General features: G+C 46.2%; 1 protein-coding gene across 1 annotated transcript in view; it reads right to left on the minus strand.

The window, feature by feature from the left end:
* The window catches only part of LOC102375220 (tubulin gamma chain-like), a 45298-nt gene extending 32864 nt beyond the window's left edge, over positions 1-12434 (minus strand). The window contains exon 1 of the mRNA XM_006026416.2: positions 12234-12434. The gene's annotated coding sequence lies outside the window, so the exon portion shown is untranslated. The remainder of the gene's footprint in view (positions 1-12233) is intronic.
* Between the last annotated feature and the right edge of the window lie 32 nt (positions 12435-12466).

Consider the following 12466-nt stretch of genomic DNA (forward strand, 5'->3'; position numbering starts at 1 on the left):
TCCCCTCTCCTGCCTTGCGAGGTTCCCTTCAAAATCCCGAGCATGCTATACCTTCCCAAGGTCAACTGACACCCAGCAATAGCGATCGCATTGCATTCCCAGGCGGGGATGATCAGAAGCATCCCAGGGGTCAAAAAGCAAATGAAACCCATGCCAGCCTTGTCAAGAGGGTTAGCCAAGCAATGGGCAAAGACTCTCCATTTGACCCTGTCTGCTGTCGGCCTTGCCACTCTACCTCCAGTATTCAGGACTGGCCTAGCTTTATTCCTACTGAAATCCACAGTAAAAAAAAAATAAAAATAAATCTACCAGCTACATTGGGAGTGGACCTAAGCCATTTCTGAAAATCTCACCCTTTGAGGCTTGATTAAATACCCCATGTTAATAAATCCCCAAATTAAAACTCCTCGTCTTCCAATTCTCTTCCTGACAACCCACAGCCAGGTTACAACCTCGTCGTCCCAAAAACACCAAATCACAGACTCTATTTCCTGCATCAATTATATTTTATTTTCTCTCTCGTATTTGAAGCCTCATATATCTTGCTTTTATTTCCATGGATGCAGGCCTTTTTCCTAGCTGCTATATAGCTCATGCTACACCTGCTTTTTTTCCTCAGAGACCTGCCGGAGGGTACTTCATACCCAACAGGTAGTCTGTATTCCTCCCAACTATACAGTGGGTCCAATAACAGTTATCACCTGCAAAAAATCCTCACCTTCCATTTTTCCAGGACCATCCCGGTTACACAGACACCCCAACTCTATCATTTTATTGCATTTGAATCTGGACTCCCACTGCCAGGGTACTCCTTTCCCTCTGATTCTGGGAATTGTGAATAAGGCCAGGGCTTCTTGCCAGTGAGAGATGCTGGATGGCACTAGTCATATGTCCATTTAGCAACGGTGCAAGCATCCGGTGTATGCTGATTCTGCTCTGTCCCTTCTGGACCCGCTTCCAGCAGCCACAGAAGTTGTAGGCCTGAGAGTCCATCATTTCGCTTAAAAGGGACAACACGTGAAAATACCATATTTTCACACATACGACACATTCTCCTCCCAAAAAATCAGCCCCCACAACATTGGGGTGCATGACGTAAGCAGGGGAACCGATCTGTCTATCCAATATAGAAGTCCTCCCTTCACTTTGATTCCCGTCCCAAAACCAACCCAGCAAGAGCGGCGTTGCCTTTCAGGCAGCGGAGAGAGTCAATGAACAATGGGCTCATTGTTCTTTACGGGTATGGACATTCATCTCTCCTTTTGAATGGTCTTGATGTCCCACTAATCAAACTGATCTTTCTTCTGGCAGTTTTGCTGTCTGATGACAACTCCTGGTTTCTCTTCTCCTATTTCACCAACCTGCAGACTTTTTGGCTCTGCCCTGTTCTATGCAGTCGTCCTCCCTTCTTCATGTCCTTGTGACAGGGAATTAGCAAAATTCACAGATTTAATTGCAATCTGACAGGCGGTGTCACGAGCGCTCCTGCTATGGCTTCGAACTTGCGACTTCTTGGGCTGTCAGCTGTGCACCTTAGTGCCCACACATCTTGTAAACGAGAAAATAGGGTATTGTCCATGTGCTGATCTACAATTTTGAAGGCGGGGTGCAGAGGGTGAGGTGCATTATCCCATATAAAACACATACTTTTCTCCAGTTAAGAAACTGGACACTTCACTAATACGCTAGAGGCCTAGGGCCCTATTTTTCAGTTTAAAATGGATGCAAAAACAAATATAACTTAATCAGAGCAAGTTAAAAAAAAGAAAAACAATCTACAGGGCTGTGAAATATAGGAGCTAAAAAGAGAGAGGGTTGTTAACCAGTGGTAGCCTTAGGGTTGTTGGGGCCCTGGACAAGAGAGTCACTTGGGGCCCCTTCGAGGGTTAATTTTGATGACCTATAAGCAAGTCGGACATTTTCAATTTCAATTTGCCCTATCCATGAAACTGCAATGAAAGTATCTTAATAGAAAATTGATAATACAAATATTCAGTGTTTTTGCAAAATGTTGGGGACCCCTAAAGTGTGGGGCTCCAGGTGGTCACCCAGTTTGCCCTCCCCTAAGGCAGCCACTGTGTTAACACCTGCAGAATGAAGAGTTTAGAAAGAATCAGGGAGAGGATGATGAGCTATGAAGTCAAATGACTCCTTCAACACTGCCTGACTAGTAATGCCACTGCTGCTGCCACTGCCAGGAAGCTGGTTTTAAACTTTGGGTGGAGCAGGAATCAAAGGGGGGTGCAAGTGCACCACCGCACCCCCCAAATCCACCCCTAGTATTATCTTACTGCTCCCCCCTGCTTTTTTTAAAGCTTTCAGAAAAAGACTGCCCCCCCCATTTCCCATCAATGAGAGTCTAATCTGAGCTATGACTGAAAGTGAAGACAATCAAGGAATCGGATGTTGTTCACATTATCTCTAAGTGCATAAATTAGACAAAGCTGTAAAGCTTTATTTAGCTTATTATGGAGCAATTATTTTACTATAAAAATCACTTGTTCACCACGCCTGCTAGAGTGAATAGCCTGTAAATCAACCTTTCCTTCAGAATAATCCATTTCCAAAAGGCTCAGAATTGGACGGGAAGCATTGACTCCCAGCCTGCATTTAAGGCTGAATTCAAGCCAGCCTGGGAAACCACTTCTTTGCAAACTGATTTAAGCAACCCTGCAGGGCTCTTTATTTTTAATTATTCGAGAGGGAAAAAAGAGACAAATTGGATCTTATGGGGTAGTTATGACTCTGCTGTGTCCCCATAAAGTTCTTACCCAATTTGGCAGGGTGCGATGGTCTATAAAGGTACCACCCAGCTTCTAACAGCTTCCACGTTAAACAACCATGAAAGCCAAAAAACCATGTATGCTGCGAACCAAAGGTGCCGCCATCGGAGGATGGCTTAGTTACAAGTCGGTGGTTTTGTCCCAGCACCTACTGGACTGCTATCCGCAAGTGGAATAAAAAACAGAGTACCTTGATGGGCAGGGTCGTCCGAGTGGCCTAGTGCCAAACGGGCTGTAGAGCTTGGACAGTCGTCTTACCCCACCCGATGTCTCCCTTGGAATTGGAGTCAAGCTTGTGGCAGGCCAGTAGGGGGAGCTCCTGCATTGAGCCTCCCACCTCACCACGCCGGTCCACCTTCCGGACTCCACGTGTCTCTCCAAGGGCGCTTAAGCCCTGACAGACCCCCTTTTGAGCCCCACCGCAGAGTCCAGGGGTAACGTGTGCTGCCACCACCCCGAGAAGGGACTGTCTGGGTCCTGTGTCCTCGGGGAAACACAGGCCTAATAGTCCTATGGGTACTCGACCCAATACAAGAACTTGGGGCACTTTCCCAAGTCGGGGGCCAAAAAGGATAGTCTCCCTTAGTCCGCAGATCCAAGTGGCCTCCTAGGCATAATTAAACCCGCCCCTCAATAAGTCTCCCACTCTAGGTACAAAGGAGAACTTTACTGGTTACAGAGGTTAGGGTTAGAATAGGGTACAGGGTAGAGCAATATCAAAGAAATCCCATAGAGCAAACTCCTGTGGCTGGGGTAGCCTTTGATCTCGCATCTGAGCTACTGCAAGCTATATATCTAGTTGGATCTCAGGTAGCTTACTCACAAGTATCATCCAGAGGCTGTTGGTGATTCCCTCTGGAGGCAGGAAGTTCCTTGATCATGAGTTTTGAGAGAGACAGCAAGTTTCAGATGGTACAGCTCTTCTTTGTTCCTGAGTATCCCTCATGGCTGCTGCTCCCCTCCTTCTGGGCAGTCCTTAACTTATATAGCCCTTGTGACCTCATTTACCTGGTCCAATGGAGGCCAGCACCTGTTGGCTGTGAGCCAACCAATTTGAAATACATCACTAGTTGCCGGGCAGACTCTAGCCCACCAGGAAGGAAGCCCCTCACCCAGGTATGTGATGCCAGTCACGTAGGCAGAGGGAGCAGGTTTCACCCCTCCCTCAGGAATGTATCCAGCTCAGGTTACCCAAAGAGATAGGGTAAAGGTATGTATCCTCGGCTGGGCCCATCCTAATTAAAACTGTCACAGAGCAGAGTTTTTTGGGGAGAAACAAAGGTGGCTTTCTGCCAGAGGCACACAGGTGGGCCCTTGACAGCAGCTGCCACTGCCATGTCCCCTGGCAAACTGGTTCGGGGAAATGCAGGCGGCTTTTTTTTTCCCCTAAGGCTGTTGATCTAGCTGCTTTTTGTCGCGGCACAAATGCACACAGGAAACGTGACTACACGTGGCTTCAAAATACAGTTGAAAACATCTGTCAGAGCAATGCAGCTGCCTGGGTTTTTTCTACTATAGTTGCCACGCACACATTTGTGGGGGCTGTTTTAGCATGGCAGTCCCCCTCGAAGGGCAACTACTGCATCACCCGTGGGGCATGCACTCAAACCAGTGTAGAGCCACAGGCCGACCTGCCAGCCTATGTGTGGCATGGGGGGATACAGCACAGATAAGCAGCTGGAGATGACAGGGACAATGAGGCCTGGAGGGACCAAAGAGACTTGGAGCAAACAGGTGTGGAGCAGAGAGATCTAGAAAGCAGTACGGTAATGCAGGCACCGTAAGCTAGCGCCCTCATTTGGCCATCACAATGTGCTTGGTGCCGTGAGGAAGGAAACAAAGCCAGCCCCAAGGATCTTGCAAACTATGATCCCCAAAACACGTGGATATGTAAAACCATGCGAACGTGAGGAGTCTCATGGACCTTTTGATGGGCCTCGAAATATATCAAGCTGTTTGCTTCCACGATGATTCCACAAGTCCTGGGGTCTGGATGGCTGTTGGAAAGTCACGCGAATGCAAGAAAATCAGTGCCTCCTGCAAAACAAAAGATCTAGCCCTCTTTATCAGGGTGAAAAGCTTGAAAATGGAAACCTTAATGGCTCCAAACCAAGAGACGAGTTAAAAAGAGCCTAAAACTTGATTTAAAGAAAAAGAAAAAAAGAATTTTGTCATCCTATGCCAAAGTCGTGAGTTTTGCAAGTGCAGGGTTGCCAATATTGAGTTAGACAAGTACCCAAGTCTGTGCAGAATCACGGCTGCAAAGAAGGGACATGTTGGATAAAGACCATTTGTTTTAAATGTATTTCTTGTGGTTTATGCTAATCCCCATATCCTGTTTGTTTTGCATATGGAAACTTCGAATTGTAGCATCACGGAGAAGTCGGGCTGGGAGGAACCTCCAGAGCTCACATCAGTCCAACCCCCTCCCTGAGCCCTGTCCAAACCTTCCCAGACAGATCCATCATCTGAACTTATCACAAAACTACCGTCAACCCTGACACAACACCAGACATCGCACCCGAATCTGCTACAGGTAAAGCAGGGGGACCATGGCAGCCAACGTCCTGCTGCTGTAAAAGGTTGTTAATAGATGCTCAAGGGATCCCAAGCAGAGGGCTACACCCCCCGCTACACTGCAAGACAAAAACTCCCCCAGTCCACACCAGTCTGACCGTGGGGTAAAAGCCCCTCCTGACCCCAAGCATGGAGATCAGTCTGACCCTGAGCAGAGGGGCAATACTTGCTTCAGTATTTCTCCCCATGCCCCAGAGATGAACTGGAGAAATAAGAGAATCAACTTCACCATTTGGAGGACCTTATATTGCAATGCATCATCCTTTGCATAAAATCTCCAGCCATTATAAAAAGAGAAAGAGAGAGAGACCAAGAAAGCAAAGCTGGGATTCAGGAATAGAGAGAACAAGTTGCGTGGGGCAATGAAGGCAGCACGACTGGGGCAGGCAGAAAATCCATCACGGTGCAGACACACGACTAGTTTACTGCTGGGTAAATTGAGTATATACTCTGCAGAGAAGGTGGAGCAGGCACAGAAAGCGCAACCAGACCCCAAGGTAAAACGCTCCTCTAGAAAGCGAAGGGTATCTAGACCCTGGGGTAAATGACACCAGGGTCTGGCTCCCTTTGCCAGCATTATCCCCAGGTAGTGATTTGATCAATGCAAACTTGTTCCCCTGCCACTTGATGGCCAGGCACAAGAATAGCACTCCTGCAGTCTCCCAGCTTGGGAGAGATGCATGCGTCTGTCCCTTATGAAGAAATACATTGACTACACAGTAAAGTAAATGGACTTTAAAGCCAAGGTAAATTATTGCACGGTAATTGTGCAGTGTGTCTGTGCCCTCCATGCACTAGGTTTCAACCCAGAGTGGCTTCATTAGCTTCAATCCACTTAAAAAGAAAGCGCTCACAGATTAGACAGAGTCTCACCAGATAACCTTGCACAGTTGTTTTCAACCATAACACAGTCAGATAAAACATCAAGACCCGGATAATAAAAATACCCCCTCTCTGATTCAGCACGTTTCTCTCCCTAGAGTTCAGCATCAAACCAGGAGTGCGATCAATCCAACAACAGTAGCAAAGGCTACGTCTGATGGAGCTGCCAACTCGAGTGATTTTTTATGCCTAGTTTCTGGAGTCGTGTGAATGTGAGAGAATCCTGGCTTTCACATAAAAAAAAATTCATTGCCAGCACTCATAGCTGGGGAGAAAAGGTTGGAAGCAGTGGATCTCATCATAGTCTAAAGGTTTGAAAAAGCGGAGGGAATCTAAGAGGATTCTACCATGCATGTTTTTTTGTTGTGGTTTTTTTTTTACAAATAAAAACTTATGATTTTTAAGCCTGACGTGATTTGGGCCTCACTCGTGATATTTGAAATGCAACAGGCTGGCAGTCCTGCTCCTGCTGTGTAAACGTGCATGGTGTTACAGTTCAATTAAAACCCCATCTGTGTAATACCAGTATCCCTACAGCACAATTAAGAGATTATTGCTCCTACTTTTGTGGGAGATGCAGCCTTTAGTAAACACTCTTTAATTTTTGATAAGGCCGATAGAAGCTATGAGACACAAGCCTGGGAACGCTGCATGGCAGGCCGATTCCTGAAACCCATGCAAACCCGTATCAGTGGGATTTGCCTTTGGCATAGGAGCCTGCAAGTGTAGCGCTCGCTATAAGGCAGGTGCCTAGAGCCAGAGAGACCATGGTAGCGTAAGCTTAATGACATGATAACGGTGCTTCAGTGAAACAGCTCCTTGTTAAACACAGTCAGAGAAGTGATAAATGCATGTAAATAATCATTGTACTACAGCAGAACCAAAAATTTGAAAGCCAGTAACTAAAAGGGAAGAAAAATACGTCCATGAGTTAAATTCAGACTGAAATAAGAAGGTGCATTTCCACAGAAACGTCAGAGCCAGCAATGACAGGCACCCTGGGCTGAACTGGTCCAGTGTGTGAATAGGTGATTTGAGGTGGGGTGGGAATATGCTGACCTGACTTACAGCAGAGTTTGCCTGCTACCTACCACTCCTCTACTTCCAGTGGGAGAAGTCAGCCCACCACCGTCAATGCTGGTCTTCATGTGAGTTGAGTTGTGCGCAAGCTAAAGTGCTTACAGTACTGAACTCTATTGCTTTGCAGAATCAAGATCCTGACAGTTATTGTTGGTTGAGCAGAAATAAGAAGAGTTGGTCAGCTGTTGACAAATGTTGTTACTTATCAAGACAAGATGATCGAGTAGCAAAAACAGGATTTGTCTGGGAACTCCAGCAACAGCAATCCTCATCAAGTAAAGTATTCAAGCAGCTGCCTTAAACCCCAGGCCTCAAATACTGACATGGGTGTTTAAATAGACAAGCTACACCGACCGCCAGCAGAACTTCTACTGTGAATTAAAGAAACAAGAGAAAAGCATAGATCAGCTATCAGATCACAGGCTGAGGTTTTAAAACTGGAAAAACTCACCCATTTTTAACCATGCAAATGCATCTATGAATCATTGAGTCATGAAATAGAGAAGCCCGCAGTTCCTTTTTAAGAATCACTTTTCAGAATAAGACTCGCTTGCCTGTGAAAACTTCAGGAGCGAAACCAGTGCTGAATATGATCACAGAAAAAGGTGCAGAGAATCTTTTCTTGTGGGCAATGCTAAATCAAAGCAGCACGATGAAGCCTTTGACTGTTCAACGTAAGTAGTACTTCTGGATGTCCAAATTCTTCCCTGCATTACTCCAAAGCTCTGAGACCTCAGTAAACACAGGTGAGGCCGACCTTCGAAATCTGCTCCTAGCCAAGCCCAATAAAAGGGGAGAGCAGCCAGCCTCCTTGCCCTTAGGGAAATCAGGATCCCAGCACATCGAGGGGGTATACATCACCTGTCCTTCACCAGTGCCTCTCCTCTTCCTCAGGTAAGGGGGGGGGGAAGACGTTTGATCAGACAATCCTGCTTAAAAGAATAAGCAGATTAAAGATGGGGGGCTTTTTTTCCTGCTTCTATTACACACAAGGAGGGAGTTAAAAAAAATTACCGTGCTCCTAAATCTGATGAAAGTGTCTCCAATTTATGGGGTCCCCAAAGGGGAAAATGTATTACAAAGGGAGCATTTGCATGCAGACGTGGGGTAGTCTGCTGGCAGCTCTTGCCCCCAGCTGCAGACAGCCAAAAAGGGACTTTTTTTCACTGCTGCTGCTTTCATGTACAAACAGAGACCATCCTCGGGGCAGGCCTCCTCCCTCCTAAGGGCAGGCCCCAAGTAGTAAGGCACAGCGCTCCTTTTCCCCTAATGACTGTTGAATTTTGTTTGGCACAACGGCAGCTTCCACGGGGAGGTTAAAGAGTGCCTCCATCCAAAACTGCCTATAGACTTGAGCGCAGTCCTTCTCAACCGAACCGTCCCCACTGAAAATGCCAGCCTTTAGCTTTCTAGAAAAATACCAGAGCAAATCTTCTCTTGCAAAGCATTGAGAGACTGCGCTGTGTCAGTGGATCCCTTGTTGAAATCCCTGGGTCTACCTGGTGCATCACGTGCAGGTGTTTACACACCTAATCATGCTAGTATTAAAAGCATCTCGTGGCACCCTAGGGTGTTACAGCACTCTGGTTGAAAGTCACCAGTCTAGTAGAGAGGGCTTTTTTTTTTTTTTTCTGGGAGGTGGGAAAGACTGGTGTGAATACCTTCGGGTTGGGGAAAAATTAAATCTAGGCCTATGCTCCCTGGGGGGGTTGCTATAACCCTTAGGCTGGTAGAGAAAAGGGCAGGCACCACTACCACGGCCGTGCACATTTTAAAAGACAACGGTGGCCGTGGCCGTATTCCACGGGGAAACCGATTCTGGTGTGGGTTCTGAGCGCGCCTAACGGACTGCAGCCCTCGGGGGACGGAGGCAGAGGGGCTCTTTGTCTCCGGATCCCGATTCCTGCAAGCAAGGCACTGAGCTGCTCGGCTGCGTCAACATGGAGGCGCTTCCATACATGTGCAGAGGTAGAGCTTTTACACCGAGTGCTATGGCAGCGGTGGTTTAGGCACCTCCAGGGCTCGGGGACAGCTGAGCCAGAGGTCTTCTGAATCACAGTTTGGGATGCGGGCACTTCATTTCTGCACCCAACAGGTTGGCCCTAAGCCACGGTATATCTATTAACACTGCCAGTGTTTCACCAGCTACCCAGCACGTAAGAAGCGGGCAATTTAATTAATGAATTAGCAGGCAGTCTTCCAGTGGGTGAATCAACTGGGTCCTGATTATGCAAGCATGTAGGCAACTGAATATATTTATGCATGTGAGTTGTACCTGTGAGCAGTCTAACCCTTCACCAGGGCTGCTCTTGTGGGTAATTACTAATTAGTTACTCATGTGCAAAAGGTATCCAGGATAGGGATGTCTCTGCTTCCTGCTGGCTATTTGGCTCCTCCTGGGGCCATGACCTCCTGTCAAGGAGACTCCCTTTAGCCAAGCCTGTAGGAGCTGGGCTAAGCCTCAAACGATGAAAATTGTTCTGCATGTTACAGTCACTTTCTCTGCTTAATCATCCTTTTTGGCTGCCATCCCTACCAGACTGTACTCCACCATGTATTTATCTGGATCACTAACAGTGGCTACACAATGGCATATAAAGACATTCATTTATGGATTATTTAATTAAACAGTTGTTAATTGGATATCATGGAAAAACAAAATAATGACGTACATCATTGAATGCCGCCTGATTACTATGTTGAATGGAGTGCGTGTTGCATTGAATACCCCAGCCCACATTGCAGTGCTTTCAATCTCAGTTGAACCAAAACTTTGGAAGAAGCGTGCTTTTTGTTTTGCTTTTTTTTTTCCCCTAAAGTTTTTGCACGACTTTAAATTCCAACCCAAATCGTTTGAGTGTAAATGTTCCCCTTCACTACAACCTAAACAGCATAATGGGTGGAACATGGACATGCAAAGGGGAATGAACAAAAACTGAGTGTGAACAAAATCGCAAATACAACTTAATTCGATTTTTAAAAAATTCCTTCCTGTGAAGATCCAAGGCATAAATGCAAAGGTAAAGAGATGTTTTTAATTCATTGCTTCAACAATGATATGTTTTCCCTACTATTAAAATGCATATATATTCCTTGCTTAACTTTCTTATGGCACACTACCTTTTTTTTTATGCAGATCTTTTAGGGACAATGCAACTATTCCATAAAGGTGTTTCTCAACACCATTATTTTAAATACTTGAGGCCCTAAATTCTGCAAAGCCTTACACAGGTGTTTGACTTTATGAGTCACACCTGCATGCTGCAATTAGTTTCATAACTGATGGAACTTCACTCTGGGAGAGGGAGAGAAATATTATTCATATTAAATCTAAGGTCAAGCACAAGTGTGTGCAGGACTGGGTACAGGTGTGAAATGTCCACGTAGACAAGTTTCCTTGGGTGAATTTGATATCTTTTATTAGACCAACCCAAATGGTTGGAGAATAGTTATTAAGCAAGCTTTCGGGTTCAAAAACCCTTTGTCAGGCTAAGGAAGTTTCAGCAGTTGGTGTGTGCTCTTCCTGGATGGAATGAAATGTCCATGTATGCATTCATAGGATGATGGTTTGATGCCCCAATCCTTCGGCCTGTTCATAGAAGTGGACCTTCCAGACCACCTGGACACCTGCTGAAGCCAAGGGATTTCCCCACGAGTCCAGTGTATGCCCATGCAGGCAGACAGACACGTTCGGGGCTTTGTAGGGTAAGTCTATTTGGACAGTGTCCATCTATCTTTGCCCTAAATTTGACACTGCTCATTAATAACAACAGTGGCGCTATTCCTTTTGTGCCGCACGTAGAAAAAGCCCCTGGGTTTTTTTTTGCATCTTCTGCTCTGACCAGCTAGCATTCATATCGCTGGGTTTAAAACAACCATTGCATAGAGAAACTAAAAGTAATTGAAGTGGGGGGCTTTATTTTTGTCTCTAGTGGGTTATGGAATAGAGAAAATCCCACACAATTTACTGATTCATTTTGATGCACTGGCTGGGGGAGTAGTTAGCTGATTGCACGATTTCACAATGATTACACACTTAATTCATACAACACAATTTTATTTTAAAGTTCTTTGCTACGCATATAACACTGCTTAGCTTTAAGAAACACCACAAACATTAAAAACACAATCATTACATATATCAGAAACAATGCTCCGAATGCACTTCCTTCCCAAACAATGCTATAAGAATTAGTGTTACAAAAACAACTGCAATTACAACTAAAAGTTAAATTTGAATCAATACTATTATTTTTCATAATATACTTACAATCCTAGAATTCTGAGAAGCCAAATACCAAAATATGGTTTCATTCCTCAGTAGTACAATTTAATGGGTTGTATTAAATCTATACGGACAAGAGCGGGAAATAAAGAAGTGTTTTCATAACTTTTCAGACTGAAGCAAAAGTATTTGGCCTCGAGCTTATAAACTGGAAGCGAGCGGAGCGAAATGCAAAATCTCAGCAAATGCAAAGGGTGAAAAATTAGGCCGCAGGATCTGCGTGGCAGAAAGGGGGGGACCTCGTGTGGGCGCAAAAATCCATATATTCATTTGCAACCTGTGCGATCCTCTCATCCGACCGCCTGCATATATCGGCCCTTCCATACGCCCTTCGCTTTTGGCTGAGCTTTGAGCAAGGCGTGCATTATTGATATGCAATATTTGGGGCTTATTTATAGTTAGATTTTTATTTGAACGGTCAGAGCCAGATCTGGGTCCTCCGTTGATGCTGGAGTCGGTTGTAATATCATCAAAAAAGACATACAAATCACTCATTTTGCGTTGGGAAACACCCCCCCCCCCCCCACGGGGAGGGGGTGCAGATCGGTGTGGTAGTTATCCCCCCAAATGTGGGCGCATTTGAGGGGCTGCTGGAGGGAGGGAAGGAAGGAGAGGTCGGGCTTTACCTGAGGGCTGCCTCACGCCGGTTTGTCTGTCTGTGTGTGGGTCGGTCGGAAGTGCCGGTGTGACTCCGCTTCCGCTTGCGCGCTGCAGGGCGGAGCAGGAGGAAGCCCGGCGCGAGGGGGGAGCCCGGCCGGCCGCTTCGTGCAAGCCCCGCTCGGCCGCAGGATTAACGGCTCGCCCGGCCCGACCCGGCTCGGCCCGCGTGTGGCGGTTGGGTTTCGTTGAGGAGAGTGGG

This window comes from Alligator sinensis, unplaced genomic scaffold (assembly GCF_000455745.1).
Source record: "Alligator sinensis unplaced genomic scaffold, ASM45574v1 scaffold1298_1, whole genome shotgun sequence".
In the NCBI taxonomy this organism is placed as follows: domain Eukaryota; kingdom Metazoa; phylum Chordata; order Crocodylia; family Alligatoridae; genus Alligator; species Alligator sinensis.